This window comes from Lonchura striata, chromosome 2 (genome assembly GCF_050655825.1).
Source record: "Lonchura striata isolate lonStrDom1 chromosome 2, ASM5065582v1, whole genome shotgun sequence".
In the NCBI taxonomy this organism is placed as follows: domain Eukaryota; kingdom Metazoa; phylum Chordata; class Aves; order Passeriformes; family Estrildidae; genus Lonchura; species Lonchura striata.
The window spans coordinates 39,488,597-39,506,421 of NC_140704.1; the positions used below are offsets into that span (position 1 = coordinate 39,488,597).

The 17,825-nt window shown below is 40.7% G+C and overlaps 1 protein-coding gene across 20 annotated transcripts in view; it reads left to right on the top strand.

Annotated features, from left to right (window-relative positions):
* Positions 1–17,825, top strand: part of LRRC3B (leucine rich repeat containing 3B) — a 145,509-nt gene that overhangs the window by 106,920 nt on the left and 20,764 nt on the right. For 3 of the 20 annotated variants that reach the window (XM_085573208.1, XM_085573212.1, XM_085573215.1), the window contains one exon: positions 5,990–6,120. The exons of 12 other annotated variants lie outside the window; for them this stretch is intronic. The gene's annotated coding sequence lies outside the window, so the exon portion shown is untranslated. Of the gene's footprint in view, positions 1–2,167; positions 2,297–5,261; positions 5,356–5,989; positions 6,121–17,825 lie in introns of those variants that run through there. 5 more of the 20 variants (XM_085573223.1, XM_085573211.1, XM_085573207.1 and 2 more) reach the window with 5 other exon arrangements.

The following is a 17,825-nucleotide window of genomic DNA, read 5'->3' on the forward strand; positions in this document are numbered from 1 at the left end:
GTATGTGGGAAGGAAAAGTAAGATCAGCTTTGGCTCATGTATGGAGTGCTGTAGAACGACTTCTCAGGTGTCCTCTGCAGCTAACAGCATCTGTCTTTGCTTTTTCTTGCCTAAACTTGCATCCAAAAATATTAAGATTGTTATCCCCTGCCGCCTACCCTCTTACACAGCCTAGCTAGGCTGCTTTTGCTTGAACAGTGCTCCCATCTAAGGAATTTAGTCCAAAATTAAGAACTTTGCTTTCCCTTTATGTCCAGGACAGTATGTCCCTTTATGTTTGTGACAGTAAATGGTACTCTTGATTTTTGATTGTGAGACCACAAAGCAATTAAACAAAAAACAGTGGGATAGGACACAGAAAGGAACTCTTTATATTATGACTATTGGTTTGTGTTTTTCCCAGACTCTCTGCAGTCACAGAGATCAGTGCAAAGGGAGTATGCGGGTACATCACATTTACTGTTTTGGTTTGGTGATGCATGAAGTCAGAGTAAGGTTTTGTAATTGTCTTTCACAAGTGCAAATGAGTGTGTATTGAAGGTTGTAAAAAATAGTTACTAGTATTTATTATCTCAGTGAAGTGTCCTTTTTATATTTTAAGTTAGAACTGATTTAGAGAGACAAGTTTGATGTCAGCAACATCAGTCTACAGTTTGGAGTAGTTTCTGGAGCCCACTCCTGTTGTTTGCCATCAAACTCTGAAACCAGGGAATGGGACTTTTGGACATTCTGTGAAAAATACATAGCATTATGTAATCTGATTTGTGTGTGCATATAATTATTCTGCTATCAGTAAGAGATATGTAGTATTTAACCAGGTGAGGTCTGTTGCGAAGATGGAATGGCAACTTACCTGAGCTGGTGAATAACTCCTAACCAGAAAGGTCACAAAATTGTGAGAGGTAGATCTCCTTCAGTTTTCTGACTCACAGACTACAGTTAATTGTCCATCAGAAGACATTATAAAGCATTTCAGCATGTGTATATATCCTATCTCTCTCTGTTCCTGCCTTTTTATAATCAAGAGTGAAGCAGCTGTAATTCTAGAGAAGGTAGGAAGGCATAAAGTTTATGTAGCAGAAGCACATCTATTTTACAGAAAATGCCCCACTTAAATGTCCCACTTTAAATTTTAGGGTTCTACCGGAACAGTTTGAACAGTTGCCAGACACACTCCTGAGCTTGTAGAGTATTGCACAGAAATCCTGACTGTACTCCTTTGCAGAATTCAAGATAACCTGTAGCACGCATGGAGTCTGGTGGTAAAGAGGGACACATAGGTCTGGAGAGCAAAACAAAGTGAAAGGAAAGAGTTGATAGGAACAAAAAATAGGGGGAGGAGAATTAATGAACAAAAGCAGAGGAGGGAAATTAGTGAAGGAAATAATAGCAATTAAAATACAAAGTGTTGGCTGAGAAAAGCAGCTCACCAGCAGTCGCTCGCTAGGGTGAGAACATTGTATGTTCAAAAAGAGATTCAAGCAGACCTTCCCCAGAGATTTGTGAATCTTCCAGGTGAAGGACCTTGAGATGAGCAAGAAGACACTTTGCCTCCTAAAGTGTTACAAGATAGGTAGTTGAGGCAGATAAATTTTCCAATAGTATCTGGAAAAGAAGATATTAGAAATTAAGGTCTTGATGACAGGAGTATGTCAAATTAATGCATGATGTATTTTTGGAATTATACAATGTGTCATAAGCCAATTTTGTTCCAGGGGAAATGTGACATCTTCTCCCTTGTCAGTGAGGTTTCCAAAAGGCTGAAAAGCATGGAAAATGGAAAGCAAAAAGTGAAGTTGCCAAGTGGAGAAGAAAAGCATCGCCTGTGGTATTTAAATTGTATAAACTGATGTTGATGTATCCTGCTCCTCAGCTCCTTCTGATAGCTCTGTCTGTTTTGGCTGCTACACCTGTTTTCCATTTTCAGCCTGTTTCAGGACAGTAAATTTTACCTTGACCTCTGAAGCCAGTCATATCCTTTTACATAGCAGTGACTTCCCATGAAGCAGAAACATTAATCCGTACTGTTACCATGAAATACATGCTGTGCTTCGCAGCAGATCTGTTTCTTAACTCACAAAAATGTGTGCAAGAATATTTTGCTGGGCTGCTGAAAACATTTGTGCTGTAGTTTTACATACTGTATTCTTGTTTCTTCTGCTTTCAGGATCTGGACTGTTTAGAAAGGAAATGTAGAGTTAACATCTGCAATCTGATGAGGTCTTCCATTTCATAAAAATATTGTTTCTGGCATTCATGTTGGGAAAGAGGAGCCATCCTTTCCAAGACTTTCAGTGTAGGTATAAAAATGTTCAAAGAGCTGACAGTTAGTAATTATTATTCATTGGTGCTACTTTGCTTCTAGTACAGTGAACATATTTTTGAAGAAGAATTAAATCCAAGTCTCTCCAGGGGCTGTTGGTATTTTGCGAATGCTAAATTAAAGCGTGCCATGTGCTGTGCACTAGAGGTGGTCAGTGGTGGCTTGACAGAACTTAATTGTGTGTGTGGCAGGGGTGCTCTGAGTCACTGCGTGGTAGGTGTGATGCAGCTGCAGTCTGGTGGGAAGTCACAGCCCCTTGTGTTTTCATGAGCAGGAAGAAGGGAAGGAGATGTTCCCCAGCTGCTTTCCATCCTGCCTGCAGGTTAGGTGGTCCAGCTCCTGGAATGGTTATTGTGCGTAGCCAGTTTTTGTTCCTCCTGCTCGTCACTTATCCCATTGCTTTTTCAACTCCCAAGCTGTAAATACTTAAAATGAGAAATATGCTAATTAGAAGCCATGAAATAGAGATGGAAGCTAAGCTTCCTTAAAATATCAGTAAGTGAAGAAGCAGGTCCAGATTGAAGAAGGGGTGTAGTCTTTATAATCTTCAAAATTATCATTTTATTAAGCTGTTGACTCATGTGTTTGGAGATATCAATATAAAAATATAGTAGTATTCCATCGTTGGGACATGCTAGTATATGTTGGACATTTTTAAATAGCACTGCCCTGTTTTGAGCACTCATCCTTTTAATACATTTTTGGTATAACTTTCCTTGATGAGGTCCTTACCCTTCTCAGCTAGACACTTGAAGCGTGTTAACCATGCCCAGATGATGCAGTCAGTGCACAACGGGATGTTGCAGCATGGCTGGGCTGAAGTGCTAGTGGGAAGAGAACCACCACAATTTAAACTTGTGAATGGTGCATCTGAGCCAGCAGAGTGTGGGGAAGTTTTCCTGAGGAGCTGAGCTGAAGGCCTTATTCCCAGGCTCTTCTTCTTCCCACTCTCTTTTCCTTCTCTCAGTGAGGGCTAAACTAGCTCAGGCAGTCATGCACTGGATGTGGATAAGGTTCCTTGGAGGTGGTAGATATGATCTTTGTAGTATGAAGTAACTAAAGGGAAATTAATGGGATGCAATGCTCAGGTACAGGTGCAGGTGAAAGATTTGGGAACAAATCCTCCTGCTTTGTATTGCACCCACAGTGGTCCTTGGTGCTGCGTTGGAGCAGGGAAGGAGAGGGAGCTGTGGCTGCAGCTCAGTGCAGGTGCTGTGGCTAGTTAGGTGGAGACAGAGCTGAAGAGTTCAGGAGGAGAGCAAAATATTTGAAGATTCATAGGGCTAGTGTGATATTTGGGAATTGCTGTGTGGAATGGTGGCATTTTGTTAATTTATTTTGTAATCTGTGATGACAGTAAGCTGAATATTGAACAGTTTAAATCTAAGCAACTGTCATTTCATGCTTTGGTGAAGAAGGAGTGGGTGAGTGAAATAGTAGGGGTAAATTGTTAATAGGAGTGAAACCAATATGTGCAGCTTTCTCTGAACCAGCCCACCTATTTTTTTTTTTTTTTTTTTTTTTTTTTTTTTTTTTGTGTGTGTGTAATATTGAGCAGCTGGGGCTGTGCTATCTCAGCTTGCCATCACTAATCAGGGTATAGATCTCTGGGGACATGCTTTGCTCTCAGTTGCTGCGGTAAAAATCTAAGCTTGTTACCTAGATTACGTGTACATAGACCAGCAAAACCACGTAAACAGATTTTGAGCCTTTTTTGTCAGTATGGTTTATGAGACATACTCTCATTTTTTGATTGCGCTTTGTTTAGTCAAAGAAGAAACCTCTTGTACTCAAAATGAGAGAGCATTTGCACTATTGCCTTTTTTTCTTCTTGTGAAAAATTGCACTGCTTTCAGTAGAACTAAAATTAATAGAGTTCACTGGAAATTAATTATTTACTTTGTTTAAAAATGACATTTTCATAGTCCATAGTCTATATGCCTGCCTGTAAGAACACAGGACACAAAGTTGACCAACTTAGTTACAGAAGTGTTTGCTGCTGTAATTGAATTTCTTCAGCTGTTTCAAGCATTTTTCAGGGAGATTTTCCCCCTTCCTTGAATTCCATGGAGTATTTATCTTAAGTATCCCACTGGTGACCCTATATACAGTTTTTAATGCTGTGATAGGTAGGTCTGTTTAGGAGTTGCTCTCTCCAGAGATATAATTTAGAACTGGTGTTTCATTCATTACTATGCTTACCTTGGTCTGAATCTACAATTTTTTCTGTTCCTTAACTTTCAGACTGATGACTCATTCCTTTGCTTCTTGGGATTGCTGCATGTGATCTTATTCCACTCTGAGATGAGCTTTGGAAGTCAGCTAATAAGAAATGTTTACAGAATTCAGCATAAATCACAATTCCACAGAGAAACATAAGGGGGAAAAAGGGGGAAAAAGTGATTCCCATAACTTGGAGATGAATCTATACCAAAGGGATAGATTCCATGTTTTCTTCTAGGTAGCAAGTGACAGACCAGAGAAGATGCCTCATTGCACCAAGAGAGGTTTAGATTGGATGTTAGGAGAATGTTCTTCACTGAAGTGGTGTTGAAGGCATTGGAACAAGCTGCCAGGAAAGTGGTGGAATCACCATCCCTGGAAGCGTTCAGAAGGCATGTAGATATGGCACTTGTGGACATGCTTTAGTTATGGACATGGATGTGGGCAGGTTAATGGTTGGACTTGATGATCTGAGAGGTCTTTTCCAGCTTCAATGCGTCTGTGATTTTAAACCATTTTAATTATTTGTCTGTTTTATATGACTCCCTTGAGTCTCGGTATATGCAGGAAGATGCTATCTGCCCCTTTATAACCTTCATGAGAAGGTGTGTAGAAGCAGATTGGTGCTTCCATTCAGGAATGAGGTGTGGGAAAACCACCTGTGGGAATCTATGTGAATAAAGAAATCCTAGTGGGATGTCCATTGTCTTTGCAGGCGTTTTCTTTAGAAGAGCCGCTCCCTGCATGCCGTGTCCCCGCATGACTTAGCAGCATCCTGTAGGTGTGAATGCCTGTCTCTGCAGAGCAGGGTATGCAAAAGATGAGGGGATGGGTGGTGGAGGTAGACATGGTGACTAACTCTTTATTCCTGGAAGTGCACCCTCTGTGTGGAGGACGGCATTAAGTATGTCCCAGATAGGCTTCTCACACTGCGTCATTGCTGGGGATTAAGCTGCTTTCCCAAAGGATTCTGTACTTGGCAGAAAACTGCAGGAAGTGCTAGTGTGCCTCCAGACTTAAACATATCAGCACTTGCATAATAGGTTTATTCTTTATTATCCACCTTTTTTTTTTTTTTTTTTTTTTTTCTGTTCTGTGGCACGGGCTTCAGATACTGCACATGATGATTTTGCTCCTGCTGCCATGTGGTCCTACCACATGGTGAAGGAAGGATGTTCAGACTTGAATTTTTTAATCTCCCTGAATCTGACAGTTTTACATTGCCGCTTCACTTCATTTTCTTTCTAGTGTCTCTTCTGGTAGTTCTATTTTTATTTTTAAAAAATCAAACATTAAGGTAGTGATTGTTACCACAAAACTGGTTGTTGTTTCCAACTAAAAGATAAGTAATGAACTGCAACTGAAAGAATTATCAGGGTTTAATTTTGCCTTTTTTGGGGAGGTGGAGGGAATTTGCTTACATCAATCTCTCTGTTTTGCTAGGTCTGTGAAGACCACAAGACTGCACTTCTTTAGGTGATTCTAACTTGTTGATGCTGATTTTGAATGATAAGAGGAAATTTGCAATAAAGACTTGTCATGAAATTTGAGGAGTGAGTACCTTTATGCTCAAGGTAAATGAATAATCTCTATCTGTACTTAGGTACAGGTCTCAGGCAGCCCTCTTGCTGATGGTATCCTTTAGAACTAACCTGGGTTATTGTACGTGCAGAGCACAAACTCTGAAATGATACCAGGCAATGTTTTTGTGGTTATCTGTTTGTACGGGGTGTCATGGTAGCTAAAGGCAGCATCGAGTTTACACTCAGCATGTTCAACTTATCTTCCAAATGCTGTGTTCCAAATAACCCTTTACTGCCAGCCACCTGGGACCTGGTAAATGTTTCTTGTGGCCATTTGGAGGGTCTGCATGACTACAGTTCACAAGATTTTTCTTCAAGCTAGCCAACCATGTTTGCACAAGTTATAGCTAGGTGGTAAGGGTCAAAACTGGGATTTCTCTAAAGATCTGTGTATTAAGTTCCTTCAGAGCACAGGAAAAATGTGAAAGAGGAGTGTGGACTAATTCTGTTTAGCAGCTTGTGCAAAATATATGTAGGAGTGTAAAGAAGAAACTGTCACTACTGAATCTCAGAAGAAGTAAATGTAAGGAAAATGTTTAGAATTCAGGGAGGAAGAAGAAAATAATGTGCACAGATATAATGTGAAGCATCAAGTTCTTGTTGAAAAAGGAAAGATACTCAAAGGCCATTTGGGAAATTTGGATAGTTTTCAGTGGGCACATTCTGTTGTATCTTGCTACCAATTAACAAGTCTCTAAGTTTTTGGTCCATGTCATACTTTTGCCACATACCACTGCAGCTTGCTGACTAAGGCTAGTGAAATTTGTTTTTACTGAGGATGGATATCCTCATAGAACATGCATATAGAGGTTGGCTGATTTATTCTTTGTCTTTTGAGAGAGCTAAAATGTTCATTACAACCAACTTGTCAAATAGCAAAGAGCATTTCGTTGATAGTGTTATGTGAACACAAATTTTCTGTGTGATTTTATATAAAGCAAGCAGAAAAAAAGCACAGAAATTTAGCCCATGTATTTGGCTTCTATCAATATATAAAAATAATTGCTTAAATGAATGTTACTTCTGTTTGGTATTATAAGGGAAAATATGCTTGCACTTTATTTGTTCTCTTTGCCATACTGTTTAATCTTGCTTACTTTATGTAGCCATGCTTGAATATACCATATTAAATAGTATTTTATGAATTATCTGGACACTTGAATTTCCTCTGCATGGCTCTTTTCCACCATGAGAAAAGCTGTGAGCAGTGTTTTTTAGTGCTCAAAATTAACAACTGTGGGCAAGTATGTGGTGGGCTGCCTTTTATTAGGCTTAGTACCTAAGGGAGTTTCTCTTCAGTGTAAAATAGAAGTAGAAATTAAACTTGTTGTCTTGAAGTGTAAAACCAAATTGTTCAGGGTATTTAAAAGGAATTTGTCTGCTATCAGTGCAATTACTGCATTAATTTCAAAGGTATTTCTGTAACTGTGAACTTGAAAATTGAGATGGTAATTGTTTTGGGTTTTTCCCCCCAAGGCAGGAACTGCATGATCCCATGATGTAGGTCCATTGCTTACATGTGGGAGGTTATCCTCATGCATGACTCCCTCCATGGCTTTGGAAAAAGTCTGATCAAGCAGAGGTGCTCCCCTTCTCACCTCCAGATTATCTGGACCTGTTGAGGTATTGGGTAGAGGTGGTATGCCTTGCTTCTGCAGTGTCTTCTGGTGCTTAACCTTTCCTTCAGAGCTCGGACTCCTGGGGGGCTCTGGGATTTCTGGGTTAAGCAAATAGCCCGATAGAGTATTTGACTGATACCAGGAGAGGAAAACAGCCGGGCTGGATCTGCTGGAAGATAGCAAGAGAAAGCCACATAGGATCCCTGGGCAAATGCAATAACAGATACCAAGTACACCCGAGGGCTCTTTGTTTGGCAAGCTGAGGACCAGCATAAAAAAAGCCTTTTTTTCCTTGTAAGGGTATAAATCCCAACAGGAAGCTTCAGGGAAAACCTTGGTGGCTTGTTCCTGCAGAGCTGTTTTTTTTTCTCTTGGCAAATATCATGTCCCTGTAGAGAGTTGTGAATTGGCCTCAGATGTTCTAAGAGAGTATTGTAAAGGAAGGATAGAAAAATATATTTCCTATTACAATCCATTTAACTGACATCTTAAAATTAATAACAAAATTTGGAATTTTAGAAACCTTGTTCAGTAGGCTTGTTTTATTTTGAAGCTTTCTAACTACACTTTGAGGATTATCTTATGTAATTTGTGTACAGAAAACAGAATTAAAGTTTTCCCTTGTTTTCTTGCCAGTTTGAGAGTAATTTTGGTGCCCAAAAGCATTAAAAAAAAGGCTCAAACTTCTTTTGTCTCTCTCTTAATTTGTTTGGTTTCTTTAAGAGCAGTGTTTTTAAAACAGCTTGTATGAGAGTAGGCACCCAAGTTGGTGTTTGATGCATTGAATCCAGTTAATCACTTAATTGGTCCATTAGGTTCTCAGGAATTTATTTACCTAAATAAATTGACTGCGTGTGACTTGTTGTCATTTAAAAAAAACTTCTCCTTTCAAGAGTTTACAGATAAATTTATGCACATTTACCGGGGATATTGTCATGCTATCAATTCCGTAATTCAATTTGTTGACTTCAGTTACAAAAATGAATAAACATTTGCAGTTTTGGTCCTTTGCTTTTGGATGTTGGTTTGAATTAAAAAACAAGAATACTATTTTGATTTAGAGTCACAGAGCAACACAGTTAATTGTGTCTCTTCAATGTTAGTTGGCTAATGTAACCATTTCTCAGGAAGCACTGTTCTTGTGGTAAGGAACATCAGTTCAATTAATGCTTTAGACCATGTTCCTTTCAAGTAGTATTTTTAAAAGAGAACATCTGTAATTGCATCTGCTTACTTACTGTAGTCATAGTGGAAACTATATTCAGTGGTAAGACATTTCATAAAATCTGAGTGATAGAAAATATCTACAGCCAAATTCTGGTTTGGGGTAATTCTGGTTGACAACCCTGTTGCAAGTGAAGAACCCGATGAAATACATCCCTTCTTTACAAAAAACACAGCTTGTAAAGTCATATGTAACATAAAAATGTGCATCTGTAGGATTTAAGCATTATGCTGCAAAGCCTAGAATTACCTCTGTCTTAAGTTATGCTGCTTTTGAGTATTTTTTTCTTGAACTGTAGTCCTTTTAGCTGTTCTGTTTAACTTGATTGGAAGTAATCATGGAATGATTAAGGCTGGAAAGAATCTCTGGAGATTGCTTAGTCCACTGCTCAGGCATGTTGCTCAAAGCTGTGTCTACCAGGCTTGGATGGAGATGCCACAACCTCTCTTGGTAACCTGTTCCAGGTGTGACCACCCTTGCCATAGGGAGAAGGAAAAAAAAGAAAAATAAATTATTTTCTTATTGCCTCCTGTCCCTTTGCTGGGCACAACTGGGAAGAGTCTGTCTTGATTCTTATCTCACATCAGTTGTTTATACATACTGATGAGACCTGTCCTGAGCCTTCTCCAAGTTGATCAGTCCTTGGAATCTCTGCCTCTCATACATCATATCTTTCAGTTCTTTTATCACCTTTGTGGCCTTTGCTGACTTGTTTCAGTCCATGTTTTGCACATACCAGGAAGCCCAGGACTAACCCAGCTCTGTGCAGGTGTCTCACCAGGGCTGAGCGGAGGGGGAGGAGCGCTCTTAACTAGTTGGTGGTACTCTTTCTTGATGCAGCCCATGATGCCTTTCAGTGAGGGACACACTTTGTGTCAGTCAGGGCTCTGATGTTGCTCTCTGCAAGCCTGCTTTCCAGCTGATCAGGCCCCAGCATGTAGTGATGCATGGAGTTAACCATACCCAGGTGCAGAACTTGGGATTCACCTTTGCTGAGTTTCATGCAGTTCCTGCCAGCATATTCTCCAGCCAGTCCAGGTCTTTCTGGATGGCAGCACACCCACCTAGTGTATCAACTGCTCTTCCCTGGTTTCTGTTATCAGTCAACTTGCTGGAGATTGTCTCCCACCCTCCAGGCTGGTTGTAAAAATGTTAAGTGATGTTGGTCCCAGTACTGACCCCTGGAGTACTCCATTAGTGATGGGCTTTGTGCTGCTGTGCACAGCCTTTTTAGCCAAGCAGTTCAGCCAGTGTTCTCTCCACCTCAGCATTTACTTATTTAGTCTGTACTTCATCAGTATGTCAATGAGGATGTTACGGGAGACAGCATCAAAAACTGTGCTGAAGCCAAGATAAATAACATCCACTTCTCTCTCATCTCAGCAGGCATCTCATTGCAGAAAACTATCAGGCTGGTCAGATGTGATTTCTGCCTTCATAAATCTATGCTGACTATTCCCAGTCATTTAATTTTACTCCATATGTTAAGGTAATTGTTCCCAGATTTATTTGCTGATCACCTCCCCAGGGTTGGAGGTGGAACTGACCTGTGTAGATAATGGGGTCCTCTTTCTTGAAAATAGGACTGGCAGTCCTAAAGAAGTTCCTCTGATCCCTGTGATCTTTGAAAAATAGTTTAGAGTAGCCTCCTGTAAACTTCAGTCAGCTCCCTCAGCACCCATGGATGCATCCCCCCTGGATCCAAGGCTTGTGTATGTGCAGTGTGGTTAAATGTCCTTTCACTGGATCCTCCTCTGCTGACAACAAGCCTTTATGGCTTCCGATTTCTCACTGGTTGCAGGGGCCTGAGCTTTCTGACCATAGAAAATTGAAGGAAGAAGTACCTTTTTAAATTGATGGCTTTTTTCCTGGTAGTCTGTCTTTCCAGATATCAGAGATTTACTTATTAATGGGCTTGAGACACAAACCAGTCCTGTGCAGAGTGCATGTATTAAAAAAATTTAGAGTCTGTTGATAGCCCTGTATTTAAATTAAGCTATTAATGTCTTTCCACGATTACACTAAAAAAGAATTCTGCACAAAGCAGTATGAATCTACCAAAAAGGTGCGAGTTTTTTCTGTGTATTTCTTTCCTTTGTTGGCTTGGCTGAGTGCTGACTGTGCAGAGCTGTGTAACGGGAGTGACTACAGACAGTGCAGCGATTTCAGAGATGGTTTTCATGTGTCAGAACAACAAGGTGAATTAGTCTGCAGTCACATTCACATTGCCATCGAGAGCTGTCGTCCATGCCTGAGCAAGGTTGTTTTAAGCTTGCAGGGGTGTAACAGTCCCAATCTACAAGTGTTTATGTGCAGTTGTCAAACGCGGAAAAAGAAGGAGGAAAAAAAAGGCGAAGCTTTTATTTCCAGCTCAGCAGGAACCTGACAGCTCCTGAGCTCAGCAGAACCAGAAATTGCTGCTTCTTGGGTGGAGCCATCAGCCTGAGGCAGGATTTGGGCTCTTGCCTTCTGAGCTCCAAGTCTGGCAGCAGTCTGGGCTAATGTGTGCAAAGCACAGATCATCCCTTTCCTGCTGAGAATGTGCCACTGATGGGGGGAGCATAGGTTGGTCAGCTCTGCTCTCCAAAGAGACATGGGGCATCCACACTGAATGGAGTGAGAGATGAGGAGCCACTTGTCCTCAGCAGTGTTCATTTACCTTTCCAGCATGGCTCCACCAAATTTATCATAAATTTTTAAAAGCCTTTCTCTTTCTTGGATTTCAGAAACAGCCAGTGACTCTTGGAGGGTTACACAGCACTTAGGTCTCAGCCTAGCAGCATGTGCAGATCTGCCAGGGTCACTTCTCCTCCTGCATGGAAGTAAGAATGGCTGTGCATGGGAACTGTGGCACTGCCTCAAAACTAGTGGGAAGCTGCAAGTGCTGCAGTAATTATTCCTAAGAGTAGGGAATACTCTTGGGAAACCAACTTCTGGGCTGCTTTCTGCTGGCACTGTTACACAAGAAAGGTTGTTTATTTTCACCAACATATTTGCTGTTGTCATCACATCGTGTGAAGTCAGAATTTCAATGTGTGTGTCTGTTCATGGTGGACCGTTTATAACATAGCCCACATCAGGTGTCTCCTGTGAAAACACATTGCATGACCTCACCACGACCATCTCAGCTTCTGCTTCAGATCATTGCTCAGTTCCTGAGTATGAGCCCAGCCAAGCAGCATTCTGTGGGGTCACCTTGTTCACCTGTTTGTAAAGAGCTGCAACCTTTAGTGCACCAAAGCACCTTCTCTTTGTTTTGAAGAAAGCTGTCTGAAAGCTCCAGAAGGAAGAACTGATTAAGAAAAAGTACCATAGTTATTGGCCTAGTTATTTATTTTGTTATTAATAAATGATTGCCTTACTAAGGCAGATGGAGATTAGTAAGTCATTGATGGAGAACTAATTATTCATCCGTAATGGAGCTTTTTATACAGCTATGAAAGTAACTTTATAATATGAAATTATGATGTGATGGGTTAGTATTATAGATGAACTTCTAAGACACCTCCTGGATTGATGGTTGACTTCCCTCTCCCCCCTGTTTGCAGAGGTCTTTGCCAAAGTGCATTTTTGTGTGTAACTTTGAAGAATTCTAGAGGGTTTTTTGGTGGAAAGAGAAAGGAGAGGTCAAATATATTAATCAAAAGGAAAGCAGACCCATCATAGTAGCTTTTCAGGGCTGTTGAGGCTCGTACCCCAAGGAGCCATGGGCTTGCCATCCTGCAAGGTAGTAGCACACACTGTTGCCATAAGCTGTGAGTGTCTCCCTTTCCTGTTCTGGGGACACTTTTGAGCGCAGAGCACCGTGAGCACCCTGGTGGTGCAATAACATGTGGCTGTTGCCACTGGGACCACCCTACTGCTGCCCACCTGTCATGGATTGGCTTGAAAATGGGTGAACAGCACTATGTTGACTGAGGTTTAACACTGGGCTGCTCCTCAGGCTAGCAAAGGTTTTAAATGTAGGATTGCAAGGATGGGCTCTCCTTGCAGCTGGAAGAGATGGGAGATTTGTCATTTTCAGAAAGCATCCTTTTGGGGTGCATGCAAACTGTCCTTGGACCAGAATGAGTGACACTGAAAGGTGTATAGCACCGCTTCATTACAGAAGCTTAATCTGTTTTGTTGTGCTTGAGCTAGTCTGTTATCCTCACTGTCCAGTGAGAAAGGGCAAGATGGACATGGAGGATACCTTTGCCAGACTGAAAGCAAGAAGGGAAGCTGTCAGGAGTGCAGGAGTGCTCAGATCTGAACCAGCTTATGAAGATGGCTGCATGTTGCTGCAGCACTGTGGCGCTGCATCTATGGCAACTAAGGAAAGGAGAATGAGTAAGATAATGTGTCTCATGATGGGAAGCACGAGAAAAATATTTGAAAATGCTGCTGTCAATTATACAGTTTGGTTTATTTGTTGTTGTGGTGTTCTTCATAGTACCATAGCCTGGGGCTCCATAACAGTGTTTTTAAGGCCATTTGGACTTATGTCCTGGGCTCTTGACTTGTATTCAGATGTGGGAATTGAATGCAAAAGAGATAAAGGTGCCTTTGAAAAAAGAAGGACAGTTAATAGGGTGCTTTTCATTATTGACTCTCATTGTGAAGATGTATAAATATGGGGAAAACTGTTTTTTTTCTCCATACCAGTGTTACGTCAGTAGAATGCTGCTACTGCTGGGCTGTTTCATGGTTTGTCATGTAGCTCCTAGAAAGATGGTGTAATTTAAAGACTTGTTAAGGCTTGGCAGTTTTGCTGGGCTCCAGGTTGTAAGGAGTTCACCCGTGGGCTTGTGTTGTCTCTCATGTGAAAATCCCGTGTCTGGCTTTTCCCCTTCATGGTGCATGCACAGGTCTGAGATTAACTTCTGGCTCTCTTTCTTCTTCGCTCTTCCTGCAGTTCCACAGGCTTGTATAGCAGCCTTAAACTTTCCAGTAGGTACCACCTCTCTTCTAGCCTCTGTCTTTATGTCCTTGAATTAGTAGTTCTCTCAGTGAGATAAAGACTTTTCTTTGTAGCTGGGTCATCTCTGTAAGAGTCCCTGAATTGTATTATTTACTTCTGACAGAGGAAAAAAAGTGGGTGAGTTACTTTGAATTCACATGCTTTTATTTGGGCCAAACAAAATAGCAAACCAAAGAAACAAAGAAAAAAGAGGCAAGTGACAAATAAACAGATGAAAATGTCTTCATTTCAAAAGAACATCCATTATTTATTTGCTTTGCCATTATATTTCATTACTTCTCCATTAGTTTTGTTTTTTTTTTTGGAAGAAATTGTTTCAGGAGAGGAAATTGAAGTCTCATTTTACCAACCAATGCCCAGACCATTTTGGGAAAGTGTGACACAAGGGATGCTTAATGGCAGATAAAGCCACCATCGTAGTCCGTAGGTGAGCTGAACACACCTTAGTGAGAGTAGCTGTTGCTTCAGGAATTTAAGGAGAAGCAGGCAAGAAGGAAAGTGTTTGTGTGCCAGGCACAGATTTCCTTTGCTTTGATTTGGCTTTTACTAGAAATGAGTGGGTTAGTGACTGGGCAGGGATCGCAGGTGACACACTGGGGCTTGGCATACCAAGGAAAACCTGAGGCCACTTGGACTAATGTACTGAGTGAAAAATTCAGCTTTATGGCTCTCCTGGAGTCTGACTGAAATAAGACTGGTAGTAAACAACTTATGTGCTAATAGCAGGGTGCCTTAGCATGCAGGTTTGGAACAGAAGTAGTGAGTGCCTTTAAGCATTGTTTTATGGTGTTGTGTGTTTCAGACTGAAAAATGGCCGCAAGCTTTATTACTTTAATATTAACACTTTTTCATTACTCTCTCCCTCCCCCCTCCTGCAGACTGCTGCATTCATCCATTATAGTGACTCTTCTTTCCCCTTCACCTGGTGTTTTTCACAGCATGGGGGACGTGGGTGGCAGGAGGGACAGCTGAGGACATAATGGACCTCATCTGTTGCCGAGTGAAGCCAAAGCCCAGGCTGCCACCAGATAACCTGTTGAGGTAACTTGCAGAGCCCTCAATGATGACAGCATCCCTCCTGCCATTTTTGCCAGTTTCCAGTGACCTGCAAGGAGACTGCACTTCTTATGAGACCTTTTCCCATTAGGTTTTTCCTTCCTCCCTCCTGCTCCTTGATGGCAGGAGTTTTGCAGTGCAGATGTTGTTAACCATCCTTTCCCAATCCTTGCAATCAGCTATTTTCACTGCACTTGCCACTAAGGGCTGTGTGCCAGGATGTTTTAAAACTGGGAAACAAGCAGCCATGATTCACAGGATCGAATTTGCCCTGTTTTCTCCTGCAATGTGGAGAAATGGCATTGAAAAGTTTTTTTAAAAATCCTATTCTTATATTCTTTTTCCCATTCCAAGTGTGTCAAATTAAGTTTATCTCAGTGCCAGTACCAGCAGTAACCAGAGTTAAATTAGCCTTCCTGTTAGCTCTGCTTGGGTTTCACTTTTCAACAAGCCTTAGTAAAATAAATTGTGCCTCACATGTCTTTAAATTTCATTATCATGACCTAACTTAATTCACTATAAATTATTTCTACCTGAGCTTCTTCAGCTGTGAACTTGCAGCCTCGAGTGTCTTGCTTATTGGATCATTGCCCAGCTAATCAAGACTTTTTTTTCCTTCTTAACTTCTGCTTTTTGTATCACCTAGGTCTGCCAAAGTCAACTTGGCTGTGTAACCTCAGAGGGGACACACAAAGAGCTGATACATTCTTGTCTTTAAAATAAGGGTTTTATTGAACCAAGTTTCAATCTGTTCTGTTGTGCTCCAGTGCTGATAAAGACTTCTTTTCCTTTAGTAAAAATGTGACCTCAAGGGTTTGTTTTCTTTTTGGACATAGCCATTGCAACACTTCCTTTTGGCTCTTCCTTGCATTTGTTTTCTCCTTGGGAAAAGTGACTGACTGGAAGATCTCTGCACACTCAGTGTCAAGCAGCTGTGCCTTGTTTGTTTTTTGGTTTTTTTTTGTTTTGTTTTGTTTTTTCACAGCTAGATTCTATGTCTGATAAAGGCCGGTGCTTATTTCCACTGAAAAAAGCAGGTTTTTTTTTTTTTTCCTTTAGAGCTGTTCCTTTCATTTAGCAGTTGGTGATAACTTTTATTTCAGCACTGTGAACGTGCTCCTCACCCAGCTGATGAGCTGCAAACAGGCTGAATTTTTTTGCTGAGTAAGGGTCTGAGAACCCTAAAAGCATTACAGCCTGCAACCTCAAGTTGTAATAACAACTTGCTATCATTGTATGTCCTCAGAAGATAAACTTAATACAGCAAGTTTTATTATGACTTTGGAAAAGTACTACTACATAGTTAAAAAAACAAAAAAATTACCTGACTTCCTCGGAAGCCTTGGGGATGCTCCAGAGCACTTATTTCAAAATGAAAACATGCTGATTGTTGCTTAGATGTAACACATGTAATTTGAACAGTTCTTTAATGGCAGCTGAGGGCCTGATGTAATTCACCAGCAGATTAAAAAAAAATAGCCAGTTTGTTTGACTTTCATTTGGAGAAAGTGTAACATGCAGCTCTTGATGATGAACAGTGGAACATTATCTTTCAGTATAGCCTTTTTTTTGAAAACAGACACTCCTGCTTGGTGTCTGGATCCTGGTGGAGCAGATATGTCTGTTAGAGTAGTTTAGCTCTTATGGTGATTGTTGATACAGGGATTGTTGATACAGGTGCTGCAAGAACAGTGGGCACAAAAGGTATTGCCCTGGGCACACAGAAGTCTTCTCAGTTCAGACATCCTTCAGTCTGACCTAAATTTTTGGGCTCAATATGGGGTTTACTGGTAAAACAACACGTCATGTGGTAGGCAGGGGGTCAGATTAGATGATCTAATGGCTCCATCTGGCCTTAAATTCTTAACTAGGGAAGTGCTGCCAGCACAAGATGGAACTGAAGCTTTACACGGCTAGATTTTTCTTTCTTGGGAGATCCTCACCTGAAGCAGGTCTTCAGAAGTTATATTTGGGCTAGTTTTTTCCACAGCCTCTAATGGCAGTAGCTGCCAGCAGAGCTTAAAGTGGGTTCTGATGGGAACCTGGTAATCTTGTTTTCATGGAAGTACAAAATCCCTGTATCTGTTTATTCCAGATTATCACATGTTGTGCTTTTAGAGTTATAATGATACCTAAATATAGAAGGAAAATCTATTATTAGGACAGGAAAAAAAGTGGTGATTTTCTCTGGCAAGCTAATGAAAAAGAAATTACAGTTATTTGAAGCTGCTCATAGATTAAGATATTAGAAGCAGGGATGTGTTTTTTGGGTGGTTTGATGGATGGGTGGTTTGATACAGTAGGTTATGGTACTTTTGCTTGACACCTTTGGTGCAGAAATGGAAATGCGGTTGTAGATGTGCTTTTGGCTCTCCCAGCTATGCAAATGGCAGTGTGCAGGTGTAATAACCATTGGCACAGCAAAACCAGCATCACTGATCAGCCAGTTTCTTTGGCAAGCTCAAATGGCTTGCAGCTAACTCAGTGTGTCACTTAATTGTAGAAGGTCACTTGAATGTCTTTTAAAGTTGCTTAATTGCACATTGATCTCATAATTATTCAATACTTACTGTCTCTTCTGCTATTTTCTGAATTATATTGGTAAGTCACAATTTTAATTTCATTAGGAAAAGCTTGTGGTTTTGTAGTGTTGAGCATTCACTTTTAGGTTTAGAGCTTTTAATTAGAACTTTCAAACTTGATTGGTTTCTTTTATATGCTGGAACACATTTTATTTTTCTTGCATTTTTCTAAATGAGTTACCCTACGTCTGCATTCTTTAAGATCCTGTTAATATACAGATAGCATATTTCAAAGCCCAAGGAGCTGAATTAAT